Source organism: Pimephales promelas, chromosome 11, assembly GCF_988280905.1.
Source record: "Pimephales promelas chromosome 11, fPimPro1.hap1.1, whole genome shotgun sequence".
In the NCBI taxonomy this organism is placed as follows: Eukaryota; Metazoa; Chordata; class Actinopteri; order Cypriniformes; family Leuciscidae; genus Pimephales; species Pimephales promelas.
Genome location: NC_142779.1, coordinates 23,427,628 through 23,442,650, shown reverse-complemented (window position 1 = coordinate 23,442,650; position 15,023 = coordinate 23,427,628).

Below are 15,023 nucleotides of genomic sequence, written 5' to 3'. Positions count from 1 at the left end.
AAAAATTCGGCCCGAAAAAAAAAACGACAGTGGTACCCCTTACGTTTTTTTTTTTGGGCGAAAAATTAAGTTTCTCCAATCTTCCCAAATTCTGGTAGAGGGCCATGAGACTTAGACCTGAGTGCAAAAATGGAGGCTCTAGCCCCTTCCAGAGCTGAGATATCGAAACTCATAAATTCGGCCCAAAAAAAAAACGACAGTGGTACCCCTTACGTTTTTTTTTTGGGGGCGAAAAATTAAGTTTCTCCAATCTTCCCAAAACTCTGGATTCTGATAGAGGGCCATGAGACTTAGACCTGAGTGCAAAAATGGAGGCTCTAGCCCCTTCCAGAGCTGAGATATCGAAACTCAAAAATTCGGCCCGAAAAAAAAAACGACAGTGGTACCCCTTACGTTTTTTTTTTGGGCGAAAAATTAAGTTTCTCCAATCTTCCCAAATTCTGATAGAGGGCCATGAGACTTAGACCTGAGTGCAAAAATTGAGGCTCTAGCTCCTTCCAGAGCTGAGATATCGAAACTCAAAAATTCGGCCCGAAAAAAAAAACGACAGTGGTACCCCTTACGTTTTTTTTTTTTTGGGCGAAAAATTAAGTTTCTCCAATCTTCCCAAATTCTGATAGAGGGCCATGAGACTTAGACCTGAGTGCAAAAATGGAGGCTCTAGCCCCTTCCAGAGCTGAGATATCGAAACTCAAAAATTCGGCCCGAAAAAAAAACGACAGTGGTACCCCTTACGTTTTTTTTTTTGGGCGAAAAATTAAGTTTCTCCAATCTTCCCAAATTCTGATAGAGGGCCATGAGACTTAGACCTGAGTGCAAAAATGGAGGCTCTAGCCCCTTCCAAAGCTGAGATATCGAAACTCAAAAATTCGGCCCGAAAAAAAACGACAGTGGTACCCCTTACGTTTTTTTTTTGGGGCGAAAAATTAAGTTTCTCCAATCTTCCCAAATTCTGATAGAGGGCCATGAGACTTAGACCTGAGTGCAAAAATGGAGGCTCTAGCCCCTTCCAGAGCTGAGATATCGAAACTCAAAAATTCGGCCCGAAAAAAAAAACGACAGTGGTACCCCTTACGTTTTTTTTTTTTGGGCGAAAAATTAAGTTTCTCCAATCTTCCCAAATTCTGGTAGAGGGCCATGAGACTTAGACCTGAGTGCAAAAATGGAGGCTCTAGCCCCTTCCAGAGCTGAGATATCGAAACTCAAAAATTCGGCCCGAAAAAAAAACGACAGTGGTACCCCTTACGTTTTTTTTTTGGGCGAAAAATTAAGTTTCTCCAATCTTCCCAAATTCTGATAGAGGGCCATGAGACTTAGACCTGAGTGCAAAAATGGAGGCTCTAGCCCCTTCCAGAGCTGAGATATCGAAACTTAAAAATTCGGCCCGAAAAAAAAAACGACAGTGGTACCCCTTACGTTTTTTTTTTTGGGCGAAAAATTAAGTTTCTCCAATCTTCCCAAATTCTGATCGAGGGCCATGAGACTTAGACCTGAGTGCAAAAATGGAGGCTCTAGCCCCTTCCAGAGCTGAGATATCGAAACTCAAAAATTCGGCCCGAAAAAAAAACGACAGTGGTACCCCTTACGTTTTTTTTTTGGGCGAAAAATTAGGTTTCTCCAATCTTCCCAAATTCTGATAGAGGACCATGAGACTTAGACCGGAGTGCAAAAATGGAGGCTCTAGCCCCTTCCAGAGCTGAGATATCGAAACTTAAAAATTCGGCCCGAAAAAAAAACGACAGTGGTACCCCTTACGTTTTTTTTTTTGGGCGAAAAATTAAGTTTCTCCAATCTTCCCAAATTCTGGTAGAGGGCCATGAGACTTAGACCTGAGTGCAAAAATGGAGGCTCTAGCCCCTTCCAGAGCTGAGATATCGAAACTCATAAATTCGGCCCAAAAAAAAAACGACAGTGGTACCCCTTACGTTTTTTTTTTGGGCGAAAAATTAAGTTTCTCCAATCTTCCCAAATTCTGATAGAGGGCCATGAGACTTAGACCTGAGTGCAAAAATGGAGGCTCTAGCCCCTTCCAGAGCTGAGATATCGAAACTCAAAAATTCGGCCCAAAAAAAAAATGACAGTGGTACCCCTTACGTTTTTTTTTTGGGCGAAAAATTAAGTTTCTCCAATCTTCCCAAATTCTGATAGAGGGCCATGAGACTTAGACCTGAGTGCAAAAATGGAGGCTCTAGCTCCTTCCAGAGCTGAGATATCGAAACTCAAAAATTCGGCCCGTAAAAAAAAAACGACAGTGGTACCACTTACGTTTTTTTTTTTTGGGCGAAAAATTAAGTTTCTCCAATCTTCCCAAATTCTGATAGAGGGCCATGAGACTTAGACCTGAGTGCAAAAATGGAGGCTCTAGCCCCTTCCAGAGCTGAGATATCGAAACTCAAAAATTCGGCCCGAAAAAAAAAAAAACGACAGTGGTACCCCTTACGTTTTTTTTTTTTTGGGCGAAAAATTAAGTTTCTCCAATCTTCCCAAATTCTGGTAGAGGGCCATGAGACTTAGACCTGAGTGCAAAAATGGAGGCTCTAGCCCCTTCCAGAGCTGAGATATCGAAACTCAAAAATTCGGCCCGAAAAAAAAACGACAGTGGTACCCCTTACGTTTTTTTTTTGGGCGAAAAATTAAGTTTCTCCAATCTTCCCAAATTCTGATAGAGGGCCATGAGACTTAGACCTGAGTGCAAAAATGAAGGCTCTAGCCCCTTCCAGAGCTGAGATATCGAAACTTAAAAATTCGGCCCGAAAAAAAAACGACAGTGGTACCCCTTACGTTTTTTTTTTTGGGGCGAAAAATTAAGTTTCTCCAATCTTCCCAAATTCTGATAGAGGGCCATGAGACTTAGACCTGAGTGCAAAAATGGAGGCTCTAGCCCCTTCCAGAGCTGAGATATCGAAACTCAAAAATTCGGCCCGAAAAAAAAAACGACAGTGGTACCCCTTACGTTTTTTTTTTTTGGGCGAAAAATTAAGTTTCTCCAATCTTCCCAAATTCTGGTAGAGGGCCATGAGACTTAGACCTGAGTGCAAAAATGGAGGCTCTAGCCCCTTCCAGAGCTGAGATATCGAAACTCAAAAATTCGGCCCGAAAAAAAAACGACAGTGGTACCCCTTACGTTTTTTTTTTGGGCGAAAAATTAAGTTTCTCCAATCTTCCCAAATTCTGATAGAGGGCCATGAGACTTAGACCTGAGTGCAAAAATGGAGGCTCTAGCCCCTTCCAGAGCTGAGATATCGAAACTTAAAAATTCGGCCCGAAAAAAAAAACGACAGTGGTACCCCTTACGTTTTTTTTTTTGGGCGAAAAATTAAGTTTCTCCAATCTTCCCAAATTCTGATCGAGGGCCATGAGACTTAGACCTGAGTGCAAAAATGGAGGCTCTAGCCCCTTCCAGAGCTGAGATATCGAAACTCAAAAATTCGGCCCGAAAAAAAAACGACAGTGGTACCCCTTACGTTTTTTTTTTGGGCGAAAAATTAGGTTTCTCCAATCTTCCCAAATTCTGATAGAGGACCATGAGACTTAGACCGGAGTGCAAAAATGGAGGCTCTAGCCCCTTCCAGAGCTGAGATATCGAAACTTAAAAATTCGGCCCGAAAAAAAAACGACAGTGGTACCCCTTACGTTTTTTTTTTTGGGCGAAAAATTAAGTTTCTCCAATCTTCCCAAATTCTGGTAGAGGGCCATGAGACTTAGACCTGAGTGCAAAAATGGAGGCTCTAGCCCCTTCCAGAGCTGAGATATCGAAACTCATAAATTCGGCCCAAAAAAAAAACGACAGTGGTACCCCTTACGTTTTTTTTTTGGGCGAAAAATAAAGTTTCTCCAATCTTCCCAAATTCTGATAGAGGGCCATGAGACTTAGACCTGAGTGCAAAAATGAAGGCTCTAGCCCCTTCCAGAGCTGAGATATCGAAACTTAAAAATTCGGCCCGAAAAAAAAACGACAGTGGTACCCCTTACGTTTTTTTTTTTGGGGCGAAAAATTAAGTTTCTCCAATCTTCCCAAAACTCTGGATTCTGATAGAGGGCCATGAGACTTAGACCTGAGTGCAAAAATGGAGGCTCTAGCCCCTTCCAGAGCTGAGATATCGAAACTCAAAAATTCGGCCCGAAAAAAAAAACGACACTGGTACCCCTTACGTTTTTTTTTTGGGCGAAAAATTAAGTTTCTCCAATCTTCCCAAATTCTGATAGAGGGCCATGAGACTTAGACCTGAGTGCAAAAATGGAGGCTCTAGCCCCTTCCAGAGCTGAGATATCGAAACTTAAAAATTCGGCCCGAAAAAAAAACGACAGTGGTACCCCTTACGTTTTTTTTTTTGGGGCGAAAAATGAAGTTTCTCCAATCTTCCCAAAACTCTGGATTCTGATAGAGGGCCATGAGACTTAGACCTGAGTGCAAAAATGGAGGCTCTAGCCCCTTCCAGAGCTGAGATATCGAAACTCAAAAATTCGGCCCGAAAAAAAAACGACAGGTGTACCCCTTACGTTTTTTTTTGGGGGCGAAAAATTAAGTTTCTCCAATCTTCCCAAATTCTGATAGAGGGCCATGAGACTTAGACCTGAGTGCAAAAATTGAAGCTCTAGCCCCTTCCAGAGCTGAGATATCGAAACTCAAAAATTCGGCCCGAAAAAAAAACGACAGTGGTACCCCTTACGTTTTTTTTTTTGGGGCGAAAAATTAAGTTTCTCCAATCTTCCCAAATTCTGATAGAGGGCCATGAGACTTAGACCTGAGTGCAAAAATGGAGGCTCTAGCCCCTTCCAGAGCTGAGATATCGAAACTTAAAAATTCGGCCCGAAAAAAAAAACGACAGTGGTATCCCTTACGTTTTTTTTTTTGGGGCGAAAAATTAAGTTTCTCCAATCTTCCCAAAACTCTGGATTCTGATAGAGGGCCATGAGACTTAGACCTGAGTGCAAAAATGGAGGCTCTAGCCCCTTCCAGAGCCGAGATATCGAAACTCAAAAATTCGGCCCGAAAAAAAAACGACAGTGGTACCCCTTACGTTTTTTTTTTGGGCGAAAAATTAAGTTTCTCCAATCTTCCCAAATTCTGATAGAGGGCCATGAGACTTAGACCTGAGTGCAAAAATGGAGGCTCTAGCTCCTTCCAGAGCTGAGATATCGAAACTCAAAAATTCGGCCCGAAAAAAAAAACGACAGTGGTACCCCTTACGTTTTTTTTTTTTTGGGCGAAAAATTAAGTTTCTCCAATCTTCCCAAATTCTGATAGAGGGCCATGAGACTTAGACCTGAGTGCAAAAATGGAGGCTCTAGCCCCTTCCAGAGCTGAGATATCGAAACTCAAAAATTCGGCCCGAAAAAAAAACGACAGTGGTACCCCTTACGTTTTTTTTTTTGGGCGAAAAATTAAGTTTCTCCAATCTTCCCAAATTCTGATAGAGGGCCATGAGACTTAGACCTGAGTGCAAAAATGGAGGCTCTAGCCCCTTCCAAAGCTGAGATATCGAAACTCAAAAATTCGGCCCGAAAAAAAAACGACAGTGGTACCCCTTACGTTTTTTTTTTGGGGCGAAAAATTAAGTTTCTCCAATCTTCCCAAATTCTGATAGAGGGCCGTGAGACTTAGACCTGAGTGCAAAAATGGAGGCTCTAGCCCCTTCCAGAGCTGAGATATCGAAACTCAAAAATTCGGCCCGAAAAAAAAAACGACAGTGGTACCCCTTACGTTTTTTTTTTTTGGGCGAAAAATTAAGTTTCTCCAATCTTCCCAAATTCTGGTAGAGGGCCATGAGACTTAGACCTGAGTGCAAAAATGGAGGCTCTAGCCCCTTCCAGAGCTGAGATATCGAAACTCAAAAATTCGGCCCGAAAAAAAAACGACAGTGGTACCCCTTACGTTTTTTTTTTGGGCGAAAAATTAAGTTTCTCCAATCTTCCCAAATTCTGATAGAGGGCCATGAGACTTAGACCTGAGTGCAAAAATGGAGGCTCTAGCCCCTTCCAGAGCTGAGATATCGAAACTTAAAAATTCGGCCCGAAAAAAAAAACGACAGTGGTACCCCTTACGTTTTTTTTTTTGGGCGAAAAATTAAGTTTCTCCAATCTTCCCAAATTCTGATCGAGGGCCATGAGACTTAGACCTGAGTGCAAAAATGGAGGCTCTAGCCCCTTCCAGAGCTGAGATATCGAAACTCAAAAATTCGGCCCGAAAAAAAAAACGACAGTGGTACCCCTTACGTTTTTTTTTTGGGCGAAAAATTAGGTTTCTCCAATCTTCCCAAATTCTGATAGAGGACCATGAGACTTAGACCGGAGTGCAAAAATGGAGGCTCTAGCCCCTTCCAGAGCTGAGATATCGAAACTTAAAAATTCGGCCCGAAAAAAAAACGACAGTGGTACCCCTTACGTTTTTTTTTTTTGGGCGAAAAATTAAGTTTCTCCAATCTTCCCAAATTCTGGTAGAGGGCCATGAGACTTAGACCTGAGTGCAAAAATGGAGGCTCTAGCCCCTTCCAGAGCTGAGATATCGAAACTCATAAATTCGGCCCAAAAAAAAAACGACAGTGGTACCCCTTACGTTTTTTTTTTGGGCGAAAAATTAAGTTTCTCCAATCTTCCCAAATTCTGATAGAGGGCCATGAGACTTAGACCTGAGTGCAAAAATGGAGGCTCTAGCCCCTTCCAGAGCTGAGATATCGAAACTCAAAAATTCGGCCCGAAAAAAAAAATGACAGTGGTACCCCTTACGTTTTTTTTTGGGCGAAAAATTAAGTTTCTCCAATCTTCCCAAATTCTGATAGAGGGCCATGAGACTTAGACCTGAGTGCAAAAATGGAGGCTCTAGCTCCTTCCAGAGCTGAGATATCGAAACTCAAAAATTCGGCCCGTAAAAAAAAAACGACAGTGGTACCACTTACGTTTTTTTTTTTTGGGCGAAAAATTAAGTTTCTCCAATCTTCCCAAATTCTGATAGAGGGCCATGAGACTTAGACCTGAGTGCAAAAATGGAGGCTCTAGCCCCTTCCAGAGCTGAGATATCGAAACTCAAAAATTCGGCCCGAAAAAAAAAACGACACTGGTACCCCTTACGTTTTTTTTTTGGGGCGAAAAATTAAGTTTCTCCAATCTTCCCAAATTCTGATAGAGGGCCATGAGACTTAGACCTGAGTGCAAAAATGGAGGCTCTAGCCCCTTCCAGAGCTGAGATATCGAAACTCAAAAATTCGGCCCGAAAAAAAAAAACGACAGTGGTACCCCTTACGTTTTTTTTTTTTGGGCGAAAAATTAAGTTTCTCCAATCTTCCCAAATTCTGGTAGAGGGCCATGAGACTTAGACCTGAGTGCAAAAATGGAGGCTCTAGCCCCTTCCAGAGCTGAGATATCGAAACTCAAAAATTCGGCCCGAAAAAAAAACGACAGTGGTACCCCTTACGTTTTTTTTTTGGGCGAAAAATTAAGTTTCTCCAATCTTCCCAAATTCTGATAGAGGGCCATGAGACTTAGACCTGAGTGCAAAAATGAAGGCTCTAGCCCCTTCCAGAGCTGAGATATCGAAACTTAAAAATTCGGCCCGAAAAAAAAACGACAGTGGTACCCCTTACGTTTTTTTTTTGGGGGCGAAAAATTAAGTTTCTCCAATCTTCCCAAAACTCTGGATTCTGATAGAGGGCCATGAGACTTAGACCTGAGTGCAAAAATGGAGGCTCTAGACCCTTCCAGAGCTGAGATATCGAAACTCAAAAATTCGGCCCGAAAAAAAAAACGACACTGGTACCCCTTACGTTTTTTTTTTGGGCGAAAAATTAAGTTTCTCCAATCTTCCCAAATTCTGATAGAGGGCCATGAGACTTAGACCTGAGTGCAAAAATGGAGGCTCTAGCCCCTTCCAGAGCTGAGATATCGAAACTCAAAAATTCAGCCCGAAAAAAAAAATGACAGTGGTACCCCTTACGTTTTTTTTTGGGCGAAAAATTAAGTTTCTCCAATCTTCCCAAATTCTGATAGAGGGCCATGAGACTTAGACCTGAGTGCAAAAATGGAGGCTCTAGCTCCTTCCAGAGCTGAGATATCGAAACTCAAAAATTCGGCCCGAAAAAAAAAACGACAGTGGTACCCCTTACGTTTTTTTTTTTTGGGCGAAAAATTAAGTTTCTCCAATCTTCCCAAATTCTGGTAGAGGGCCATGAGACTTAGACCTGAGTGCAAAAATGGAGGCTCTAGCCCCTTCCAGAGCTGAGATATCGAAACTCAAAAATTCGGCCCGAAAAAAAAAACGACAGTGGTACCCCTTACGTTTTTTTTTTTGGGCGAAAAATTAAGTTTCTCCAATCTTCCCAAATTCTGATAGAGGGCCATGAGACTTAGACCTGAGTGCAAAAATGGAGGCTCTAGCCCCTTCCAGAGCTGAGATATCGAAACTTAAAAATTCGGCCCGAAAAAAAACCGACAGTGGTACCCCTTACGTTTTTTTTTTTGGGGCGAAAAATTAAGTTTCTCCAATCTTCCCAAATTCTGATAGAGGGCCATGAGACTTAGACCTGAGTTCAAAAATGGAGGCTCTAGCCCCTTCCAGAGCTGAGATATCGAAACTCAAAAATTCGGCCCGAAAAAAAAAAACGACAGTGGTACCCCTTACGTTTTTTTTTTTGGGCGAAAAATTAAGTTTCTCCAATCTTCCCGAATTCTGATAGAGGGCCATGAGACTTAGACCTGAGTGCAAAAATGGAGGCTCTAGCCCCTTCCAGAGCTGAGATGTCGAAACTCAAAAATTCGGCCCGAAAAAAAAAACGACAGTGGTACCCCTTACGTTTTTTTTTGGGCGAAAAATTAAGTTTATCCAATCTTCCCAAATTCTGATAGAGGGCCATGAGACTTAGACCTGAGTGCAAAAATGGAGGCTCTAGCCCCTTCCAGAGCTGAGATATCGAAACTCAAAAATTCGGCCTGAAAAAAAAAACGACAGTGGTAGCCCTTACGTTTTTTTTGGGGGGGCGAAAAATTAAGTTTCTCCAATCTTCCCAAATTCTGATAGAGGGCCATGAGACTTAGACCTGAGTGCAAAAATGGAGTCTCTAGCCCCTTCCAGAGCTGAGATATCGAAACTCAAAAATTCGGCCCGAAAAAAAAACGACAGTGGTACCCCTTACGTTTTTTTTTTTGGGGGCGAAAAATTAAGTTTCTCCAATCTTTCCAAATTCTGATAGAGGGCCATGAGACTTAGACCTGAGTGCAAAAATGGAGGCTCTAGCCCCTTCCAGATTGGAGATATCGAAACTCAAAAATTCGGCCCGAAAAAAAAAACGACAGTGGTACCCCTTACGTTTTTTTTTTGGGCGAAAAATTAAGTTTCTCCAATCTTCCAAAATTCTGATAGAAGGCCATGAGACTTAGACCTGAGTGCAAAAATGGAGGCTCTAGCCCCTTCCAGAGCTGAGATATCGAAACTCAAAAATTCGGCCCGAAAAAAAAACGACAGTGGTACCACTTACGTTTTTTTTTTAGGGCGAAAAATTAAGTTTCTCCAATCTTCCCAAATTCTGATAGAGGGCCATGAGACTTAGACCTGAGTGCAAAAATGGAGGCTCTAGCCCCTTCCAGAGCTGAGATATCGAAACTCAAAAATTCGGCCCGAAAAAAAAACGACAGTGGTACCCCTTACGTTTTTTTTTTTGGGCGAAAAATTAAGTTTCTCCAATCTTCCCAAATTCTGATAGAGGGCCATGAGACTTAGACCTGGGTGCAAAAATGGAGGCTCTAGCCCCTTCCAGAGCTGAGATATCGAAACTCAAAAATTCGGCCCGAAAAAAAAACGACAGTGGTACCCCTTACGTTTTTTTTTGGGGGCGAAAAATTAAGTTTCCCCAATCTTCTCAAAACTCTGGATTCTGATAGAGGGCCATGAGACTTAGTCCTGAGTGCAAATATGGAGGCTCTAGACCCTTCCAGAGCTGAGATATCGAAAATCAAAATTTCGACCGGACAAAAAAACGACAGTGGTACCCCTTACGTTTTTTTTTTTGGGGGGGGGGCGAAAAATTAAGTTTCCCCAATCTTCTCAAAACTCTGGATTCGGATAGAGGGCCATGAGACTTAGTCCTGAGTGCAAATATGGAGGCTCTAGACCCTTCCAGAGCTGAGATATCTAAACTCAAAATTTCGACCTGAAAAAAAAACGACAGTGGTACCCCTTAATTTTTTTTTGGGGGGGGCGAAAAATTAAGTTTCCCCAATCTTCTCAAAACTCTGAATTCGGATAGAGGGCCATGAGACTTAGTCCTGAGTGCAAAAATGGAGGCTCTAGACCCTTCCAGAGCTGAGATATCTAAACTCGAAATTTCGACCTAAAAAAAAACGACAGTGGTACCCCTTACATTTTTTTTTGGTGGGGGGGCGAAAAATTAAGTTTCCCCAATCTTCTCAAAACTCTGGATTCTGATAGAGGGCCATGAGACTTAGTCCTGAGTGCAAAAATGGAGGCTCTAGACCCTTCCAGAGCTGAGATATCTAAACTCAAAATTTCGACCTGAAAAAAAACCGACAGTGGTACCCCTTACGTTTTTTTTGGGGGGGCGAAAAATTAAGTTTCCCCAATCTTCTCAAAACTCTGGATTCTGAAAGAGGGCCATGAGACTTAGTCCTGAGTGCAAAAATGGAGGCTCTAGACCCTTCCAGAGCTGAGATATCTAAACTCAAAATTTCGACCCGAAAAAAAACCGACAGTGGTACCCCTTACGTTTTTTTTTTTTTTCGGGCGAAAAATTAAGTATCCCCAATCTTCTCAAAACTCTGGATTCTGATAGAGGGCCATGAGACTTAGTCCTGAGTGCAAAAATGGAGGCTCTAGACCCTTCCAGAGCTGAGATATCTAAACTCGAAATTTCGACCTAAAAAAAAACCGACAGTGGTACCCCTTACGTTTTTTTGGGGGGGGCGAAAAATTAAGTTTCCCCAATCTTCTCAAAACTCTGGATTCTGATAGAGGGCCATGAGACTTAGTCCTGAGTGCAAAAATGGAGGCTCTAGACCCTTCCAGAGCTGAGATATCGAAAATCAAAATTTCGACCGGACAAAAAAACGACAGTGGTACCCCTTATGTTTTTTTTTTTGGGTGAAAAATTAAGTATCCCCAATCTTCTCAAAACTCTGGATTCTGATAGAGGGCGATGAGACTTAGTCCTGAGTGCAAAAATGGAGGCTCTAGACCATTCCAGAGCTGAGATATCGAAACTCAAAATTTCGACCCGAAAAAAAAACGACAGTGGTACCCCTTACGTTTTTTTGGGGGGAGCGAAAAATTAAGTTTCCCCAATCTTCTCAAAACTCTGGATTCAGACAGAGGGCCATGAGACTTAGTCCTGAGTGCAAAAATGGAGGCTCTAGACCCTTCCAGAGCTGAGATATCTAAACTCAAAATTTCGACCCGAAAAAAAAAAACGACAGTGGTACCCCTTACGTTTTTTGGGGGGGGGCGAAAAATTAAGTTTCCCCAATCTTCTCAAAACTCTGGATTCTGATAGAGGGCTGTGAGACTTAAACCTGAGTGCAAAAATGGAGGCTCTAGACCCTTCCAGAGCTGAGATGTCGAAACTCAAAATTTCGACCCGAAAAAAAAAACGACAGTGGTACCCCTTACGTTTTTTTTGGGGGGGCAAAAAATTAAGTTTCCCCAATCTTCTCAAAACTCTGGATTCTGATAGCGGGCCATGAGACTTAGTCCTGAGTGCAAAAATGGAGGCTCTAGACCCTTCCAGATCTTAGATATCGAAACTCAAAAATTCGACCCGAAAAAAAACGACAGTGTTACCCCTTTCGTTTTTTGTTTGTTTTTTTTCGGGCGAAAAATTACGTTTCTCCAATCTTCTCAAAACTCTGCATTCTGAAAGAGGGTCATGAGACTTAAACGTACAGTATGAAATTTTTGGCCACCAGGGGTCACTCATTTCAAATAATAACAAAAGACGTACTTTGATGACGTCGGGAAAGAGCGTGGGCTCACGGGAGTTGTTGTCGCTGTCAATGACAACCAGCTCAGCTCATGGCATGACATCATCGGTTCACAAAATATACGGATATACGGCATCTCTCTGTAGATTTAGCTTGTTGAGAAGCTTTAAATGCAACCCCAATGTTTACCTGTGTCATGCTTCTCCTGTCCCAAACCCTTCTCGGGTCATATTTTTCACCCGTACGTTTGAGCTTTACTGAGCTGGCTGTAGCAGCAGAACGTGCAGGCAAAGCGTAATCGTGGTCCATAACTATAATACAGACCGCAGTAGACGAATATAAAATATTTATATTACGCTCCTTCAATGAATGACCTATTTTAGAACATTTTTCATTTATAGGGCGCACCGGATTATAAAGCACATACTGCTTAGATACTATAAAGATACTGCAGTCAAACGTTTGACTGGGTTTGCGTTATGCATCCACTATGTGCTAAAGGCTAAAGGGAATATAGTGAGTGCGCGGCGCCGGAGGTGAGGCGTTTATTTAGTAAGCATGAGCGCGCTGAAGCAGGCACGTACATTCGCAGCCTGACTCATAAGAGTATTCAATGTGCGCGGCTCGCTAACTGCAACAGTTAGCTGTTTTGAATGAGACGAACCGGTTACTGTGAACGGGGAGCGCTTTATGCGCGAGCAGCACCGGGGACAGTGTCTGTTAAGAGTGAGCGCTCGTGAGTGGGCACGTGATTTACACACATAAAAATACGTACTGCTTTTTTTTCTTCGTCATTTTCTTTGCTTTATTGACGGTAGTCCAGTGTTCCCCTTTGTGTTTGACGGTTTCGCCTGGTTCCGCAAGGAAGTTAGAGAAAATAGAGGAGTCAAAGGTTATATGACGGCATAGACGGGCGACGAAACGGAAATAGGAAAACGTCCCGTGTCTTCGAATTAAACTATAAATTTCTCCGTATTTGAAAGTTGGTGGAAACTGTCGGGATAGTGTAAGTACACATCTAATAGAAATATATAACATAGATACAGTTATTTTTGCTATTTTTAAAGCAGAAAAAATACATATTGTGGCTTTAAAACTGCGTGCAAAAATGGAGGCTCTAGACCCTTCCAGAGCTGAGATATTGAGATCCCACTTAGCATTAATGCCATTATAAATATCTCAATATCTCAGCTCTGGAAGGGTCTAGAGCCTCCATTTTGGCACTCGACTAAGTTTATATATTTCCTGCTTTATATTTTGGGGTGACGTGTGACCAGGCTCTGGTTTTGATGAGATTCACACACTGACTGCGGTGTGTGTGTGTGTGTGTGTGTGTGTGCGCGTGTGCACCTGCTGTCTGGTCTATTACACAGTAGTGCAGTGCCAGATCAGTGCTGTGTGTAATAAGCCCAGCAGTGTTTATGTGGATGAGTGCGTGTTGCCGCTGATTGTGTCCTCTTCACATCCGTTCCTCCAGTCCTCCAGCACCTGACTGCCAACACTCACTTCAGTCCCTAATATGAAGACATGTTGTGATGATCCGTGTCAATATCGGGATTCTGATTACACCTGGTTTGGCCTATACATCCTTTAACATTCCCAGTTATTTAAGCCTCTAAATGTGTGTGTTGTGTACAGTTATAACCGATCTTCAGGCAGTTTAATGGGATTTATGTAACACGTTGCCCCCCCCCCCCCCCCCCCCTTTTTTTTTTGTAGGGAAAGTGTTGGATATTTATAATGGCATAAATGCTAAGTGGGATCTCCATATCTCAGCTCTGGAAGGGTCTAGTAAAGATATAAAATGTAAAACCTAACATTAAGGTCTCTAGCGTTATATTTTGCCAACGAACTAAAATTGAAACCATGTTATACAAATCTGTGTTTCGAAAAGGGAGAAGAGAGAGTTCGGCAAGGCGGATTCGAACTCGCGTTCAGCGCTTCAAAAAGCTGCTGTCAAGTACTTCACGCCCTACGACCCACGCCACTGAGGCTGTTTCAACACGGGTGTCGTTTTGCTGTAAAGACAGGCACTTGTGCAAATATATGCTCCGTTGTAGAAAATGTAAAAAAAAAAAAAAAAAAATGTTTTCTTCCCTTAGCTTGGGCCATGGCGAACTTCCAATAAATACATTTTATCAGACCTCGCGGCTTCGAAACTACCGGTGTCAGAACACCGGCCCACCGGGAAAACTCCCGACTCTCCCGATTGCCACTCCGCTTCTGATGAGCAGTGACAGATCAATGCGACTCAGATGAACGCACTGAATTGTCACTACTGAAGTGAACACAAATCTGTGTAGCCAACTCAATTACTAATTATTATTTTTACTAACCCCCCAAACTATAATTTTCATCCCTTTTGGGATGGTCCAAATGTTTTCAGACTCTTTGAGATATGAAGTGATGTGGAGCATGAGTAAAATGGTGCTTTTGACATTGGGTTAATGTAAACCTGTTGTAGGAGAGCTGCAAAATAAAAACAGCCTAGTAGGCACTTTAAAAACTAATGGAAATGTTGATAGCACACAAATCATTTTTTATGCTTATTCAAACCTACCTACCTAGATCACTCACATCAGCTAGAAACACCAAGGGTTCACTCTAAGCATGGAGATTCTGCTTTTAGCTATTATGCCAGCAGCCGCCACTGGAACCAGCTTCCAGAAGAGATCAGGTGAGCTCCTACAGTAGTCACATTTAAATCCAGGCTCAAAACACATCTGTTTAGCTGTACATTTTGCCACTGTTCGTCCGACTGTTACTGTACTTCGTTTTATTTTTGATTCTAAATTGTTTTAATTATTTACTGTATTTTATTTTTATAATTATTTTTATTTTTCATATGTTTTATTCTAAACTGTTCTAATTATTTTGATTTCTTTTGATTATTTTAATTTTTTCTATGTAAAGCACTTTGAATTGCCATTGTGTATGAAATGTGCTATATAAATAAACTTGCCTTACCTACCTACCAGTATTAACTTTCACATGCAGTTACACATTAACCTACCTACCAGCATTAAATAAAAAAAAATATCAAACAACCCATACATCCCCACATGTTGTTTGAGAGGGTTTCAAGAAAGATCCTCCTCACT